We start from the raw sequence: 6,000 nt of genomic DNA, 5'->3' as shown, positions 1-6,000 counted from the left end.
GGGGCTTCAGTCCTGCTTTGTGAGTGGGAAGACTGAGCTTCTCTTTAAAGTCCTGAGTATATTTTCACTTCTTGAAAATTTTCCAAGTAGTTTCAAGGAACTCTCTCTTACTCTTTTTTTTTTTTCCCCCTATGAATGACTGTTCCAGAAGCTGAAGATTGAATGAGAAAACTAACCATTTCTGCAGGAATGGCAATTTTTAGCGATCTTTGAAACCAGAGCTCCCTCTAGTGGTGTCTCTGATTCAGTTTTTCATTTTCATTTCTTTTTAAATAAAATAAATTATATGCAAAATAAATTCTGTTGTATATGCACTGAAATTAATGCATATACAGATATAGAAGTGTTTAAATGTATAATAAGATGTCTGCACATGGTTTAGGTTAAAGAAACAATTATATTTTTTGGGAATGCAAATTATTCGACAGGCACTGAGAGGTTATAATATACAAGGCATCAGACTGGGTACTGATAAGATGATGATGATAGTGAAGAGGTAGCTGTTGATTATGAAGGCGATGGTGGTGTTAGTGGAGAAAATATTGAGTTGTGAGGGAGGCATTGATTGCCATACTTTTTATTTAAATGAACTTTCTAAAGGCTGTTGACAACCCTATGAAGAAGATATAGTTATTATCCTCAGTTTCTATATGAAAAAATCTAGAATATGAGGCAAAGAGGGGTCAAGGAATTTATCTAGGTCACAGAGCTAGTAAATGGCAAAGCTGGGATTTGAAACCAAATAGATTTATTCCAGATCTTGTACTCTTAACCACTATTCTGTACAAGAAAATGCATGCATCTCTTGTTTGTTTTAAGGCAGAGTTTTACTCTGTTGCCCTGTTGTCTTACTCTGTGGCCTCATAGCTCTCACTAACCTCAAACTCTTGGGCTCAAGTGATGAGCCCAAGCCTCCCAAGTAGATGGGATTAAAGGCACCTGCCACAACGCCCGGTGATTTTTCTATTTTTAGTAGAGATGGAGTTCTCACTCTTGCTCAGTCTGATCTTGAACTCCTGAGCTCAAGCAATCCACCTGCCTCGGCCTCCCACAATGCCAGGATTATAGGCATGAGCCATGGCACCTGGCCCCATGTATATTTTAATACAAGAAACTTACATTAACAGTTAACTGTTATTAAAATAAATTATGTTTAAAATAGGAGTTCAATGGGAATTTATTAAAAGAACATATGTGGTAATTCAAACATTTATTGAAGAGTCTGTTCTATATTAAATAATTTTTTTAAGTTGTAACAAAATAAATTTTCAAAAGTATATGGTTCTTAACTTTGGGGACAAGTGGTAAGAGAAAAATGGTGAACAGATATTAAAATACAATAAAATTACTAATAAAAAACAAATGAAATTAATAGCAACATATGAGATAGCAGAGGGGAAGCAACAACAAATTCTGACCGTGTTATTGTTTGACAAATAATTGCCCCCAACTCATCAGGTAAGAAATGAAATCCTCATTTAACCCTATTAGGCAACACAAGGAATTTGGTTGATTTTTACACAGCCGGTGATTTCAAGGATAGGTTTATCACGTGTATCGGCATAAACATTTTTGTAAACACTATTTTCAAGTGTGTGTGATCTAAATTTGAATGTTTAACATGTAGTGTATCTAAATATCACCCCTCACTCTGAGGACCTTCTATCAATAAAATTCTATGATTCTATGTTAGTTTCCACTGGTTTCCCACCAGAGTGCAGTCCTAACCAGAGTGAATATATTAGCTTTCTGTCTTCATGTTCAAGTTCAATAAACACAGTGAGTGCTAGGGGTATGGGTTTCAGAGCCTGGCTGTCCCCTGGCTGCACTATTTGTGCTTGGGTGACTTTACACCAATAACTCAACAACATAACCTCTGTAACTTAAGTGGATGTGGATGTTAAAATAGAAATATTTTAAAGATTAAAGGAGTTAGCACAATGCTTGAGCACCAAATAAATGCTCTTTAAAATAAGCTAATAACTATCATTGATTTCATTATTATTGAGTATTTTTCAGATAGCAAAATATTTTCACCACCCCCCCTTTTTTTAAACAGTACTAAATTGTCTAGTTTGGTTGGGATGCAGTGAGACAATTTCCTAGTCCAAGTTTGTCTTCTGATTTGCTGTAGGATCTGAGTAAGTCAGCACCTTCATTTGTCATATGAACAAAAAAGGTTGGAATAGATGCTGAGGCGTTTCTACCTTAAATGTACTGGGCATTCCCGTAAAATTTAACTGCTTTTCAAATCTTCATTTAGTAAAAAGGAACCCATCTGATTAATCCTTGTCACTTTCAATATCAAGCGTCTAAATGACAGAATATTCTGAGAAAGCTTGTCCTTATTTTGAAAGCTGAGATTTTGTTTTCATTTGAGTTGGGCATACATTTGTTTGATTAGTAGGGTTGAGTCAGAGGGGTACTTGTTCTTTTTGCTGTTCTGGATGCCACACGTCTGAATGATTAGAACAACAGAGCTTTTCCTAGATCTTTTTATTCAACAGGGTTGTTATTTATTTATTTATTTTTTTCTGTATGATATTCTTTCTATTCATCAGACTTCAAAAGAATGAAAAGAAATCTAACAAAACTCTAGTTCAGGAACCCAAAGCTTGGTAGCTGCTCTGCTTATTGAGCTGGTCTCTAAGTTTGTCAACAATTCCCATTAAGTTGCACAAGGAAAGAATCTGACTTAATGTGCATACCCGCACGGAGGGTGCTTTCCCAGGGAGTCATTTCAGACCTTTAACCCTGCAACCACCGTTAAGTTCATGTGGGTATAACTGACAACTGACATGATTTGAGGAAAGTGCTGAGCAAGCCAAGTCTTCAAATTTTATTTTAAATAGACAGTTGGTGAAAGCAGTTTTCTATGTGACATTACACAAAACAACATCTTAAATGCTCCCCACCACCCCCGTCAGGGACTAGATTTATACCTAGTAAATTAACCTAGAATACATACAAAGTCTTCAACTTTTAGGCTAATGACAGCCCATCAAAGGGCCAGTGATAACCACCTTACATTTTACGAACTGACTTTAATTCAGGATTATCAGTGTTTCTCTGCACAGTATTTTTGTGGAAAGTCATCTTTTTAAAATGCAGATACGGTCACGCTATTTTTTGCTTATGGCCCATAAAAGGCTTTGCTTAGGCCTTAGGAGTCAGGCCTTTCTGTTGCCTACAGGGGTTCTGTGTGCTCCCTCTACAAGCCTCTTCATGGCCTGCTCTCCCCTCCTTCTCAGCTCTCCACTCACGTGGTCCTCCTTCTGTCCTCCCTGTCCTCCCCGTCTGTCCCTTTTATTTTAGTTCCTGCCTTCCCTTTCCCATGTAAGCCACTCCCTCCTATCCTTTAGATCTCACTGCCAATTCTGGGTCAGTTGTATTCCTTTTCTTCAGCGTCCTTACAAAATGTCCATTACTGTGATTATATGATTGACATCTGCCTTCTCTCCTGGGCTGAAAGCTCCTGGGGCACAGGGCCTCTGTCTGCTTTGATTCACTGCATGTTAGTGGCTAGCTCAGGACCTGGCAGATAGCAGGGATTCAATAATCGCAACAGAAAGAATTAGTGAGAAATACAAATGTCCAGTAATTATACGAGAAACTATCAGTTTTTCTGACATTAGAAGGGGTTGGTCACACGAGGCAGTTTTCATTATCACTTAATATGGTACATATAAATTTATAGACAATCCCACTTAAAACCAGGCTTAGGATCATTAGAAAAGTATTTTTCAAAAGAAACATAATAAGATCTACACAGGTAATTTAAGTTTTCTGGTAGCCACATTTTTTGCTACCAGAAGATTAATTTTAATAATATAAGATTGGTAAGATTAATTTAATCTTAATTAATTACGTATTAATTAATTATATTTTATAATTAATATTAATTAATTATATATTGATCTTATTGATTAATTTAATAATATAAGATTGGTAAGATTAATTTTAATAATATATTTTAATTTCCCTAAGAGTCAAAATACACTAATGTTATTTCAAAGTTAGCAATCTAAAAATTATTCACAAAATGATTGCATTCTTTTCTTCTTGTTCTAAGTGTTTTAAATCTAGTGTGTTTTTATATACATTTTCAGCATGTCCTAATATGGTCTAGCCACATATCAAGTGCTCAAAGAGCTACACGTGGCGGTATTGGACAGTGAGTTTAGGACCAGTTTATAAGCAGGTGAGTTGGCCATAATGCCTTTTAATGCTTTAGAAAATCAAATCAAAATGTTTGAATTGGAATGACAAAAGATGTCAGTCATTTAATACCAAGTGTTGTGGTCAAAGGCCCGGACACATTTCCATCCCCTGATGTACAAACCCTTTTCACAGTGATCCCCTTTGTAGGTGGCATCTGAAGCATGCGTATCTGAAGTCTCACCCATGCTTAGGCAAATAACGCTGCTTAGATGAACAGCATGAATACTGGTCACTGTTGTATTTCTTCCTTGCTTCCTCTCTCTGAGAATGTTAAGTATGGCAGGGAGCTCAGCGTCCCCGGGCTCTGCTCCTGCACGCTTCTCTTCACTTCCAGCAGAGGAAAGACGCTGGTGTTCCTCAGGGAGTTCAGGAGGCATAACCACAAGGGATGGGAGGCAGCGTCTGCTGCAGAGGCAGCTGAGCCACAACAGAAAACAACAGCTGGCGTGTTTTTCTGCAACATTGAGATTGTCCCCAGGTTCTAATCCACCAAACTAGATTCCTTTGTTTTTTCAAAATTTGGCTTATTCCTTTAATTTTCTTTACAGCCTTCTTCACTTAGTCTTCGTTCCCCAATATGCTCTTTCTTTTCTTCCTGCCCTTTCCCAACTCCTTGACTGTTGCATTACTGCCTACAAAGCACTGTGCAGAGTGAGCTCACAACCTACTTGGCCTTCTTGGACAACTATCTAGGGTGGAGACAACTAGCATCTCAACCAAATATACAGATTTAGATAACTCTGTGCGTCTGTAGGTTTGTTCTTAAGTTGAATCTTAAGCATGGAGGTTGGAACAGGTACATTTACCTATTACCTGTAATAGCCCCCAGTTGTAAGGGAGAGTTGTTACAAGAGTCAGATGTTTGTAACTCGGGGCCTTCCTGTAATGACCTCTGTTCTTAAGTGTGAGTTATATGTCAGGCAGATGTTATGCATGTAATATACAATATATGTAATAGATGAGAATGTAACAAGAAGAAAATACAGATTTTTGTTATCTTTAGGCAGAATTAATTCTTAGACGTGAATAGTTAAGGTTTTAAAACAAAAAATTATATTTGGACACTTGAGTGTGACATAGAAAAAGCTGAAGAATAAAATTCTAGATGGTTTTTGTCCTATTGGCAAGTGTGTGAACGGTTTTTCTTACTAATTACAACGTAAGCCAACCTGAAACTTAATTTAGAAGGAGCTACTTAAGTTTTGTTGGTGTTCTGAGATAAAAAAGGGATCAAATTTATCTCGTGTTCTATTTGTAACTTACTTTTAAAAATTGTGTGTAGGTGGATCAGAGAAATGGAAGAATGCCTCATACGGAAAGTAACAAATCTGAAGGTCCTTAGAAACCGCTCCAGTGGGTTAGCACAGAAACCTGAGTTAGGGAAGTCTGGTATAGCACTGCAATTATCTGACCTTAATGGAAGCTCTTTTTGAAATCACTGAGCTGGCAGTTATGGAAGACGGCTTGAATTGCATGATCTCAAAGATTTTTTTTCAAATACAAACCTCAGCAGCTGGACCTCTTGTTTATGGAAGAATGAATTTCAGGATTTTGAGAACTTTGAGGCAGACACTATTATTTTCTATGACTGGAAAATAGATACACGGGCAGGACAGAGAAGGCTTTCACTAAGATGCATACACTTCTCTTTCCACCTAGGGCATCAGCAATGAGGGGGCAAGGACAGGAAGGGAACTGACAGCAGCCATTTGCTTATATGGTCAGTATCATTATACTATTTACCATCTAAGGTAAATTAATGGCTGTTTTCACCCACAG

At 37.3% G+C, this 6,000-nt stretch overlaps 1 protein-coding gene across 1 annotated transcript in view; it reads left to right on the top strand.

Moving 5' to 3' along the window:
• The window catches only part of SLC26A7 (solute carrier family 26 member 7), a 132,886-nt gene that overhangs the window by 96,641 nt on the left and 30,245 nt on the right, over nt 1–6,000 (top strand). The window lies entirely within an intron of this gene.

Source organism: Otolemur garnettii, unplaced genomic scaffold (assembly GCF_000181295.1).
Source record: "Otolemur garnettii isolate 467f Iridium unplaced genomic scaffold, OtoGar3 scaffold00004, whole genome shotgun sequence".
NCBI classification, from domain to species: Eukaryota; Metazoa; Chordata; class Mammalia; order Primates; family Galagidae; genus Otolemur; species Otolemur garnettii.
Note: the sequence above shows the minus strand (reverse complement) of the source record. Positions and strands in the feature narration are given on the sequence as shown.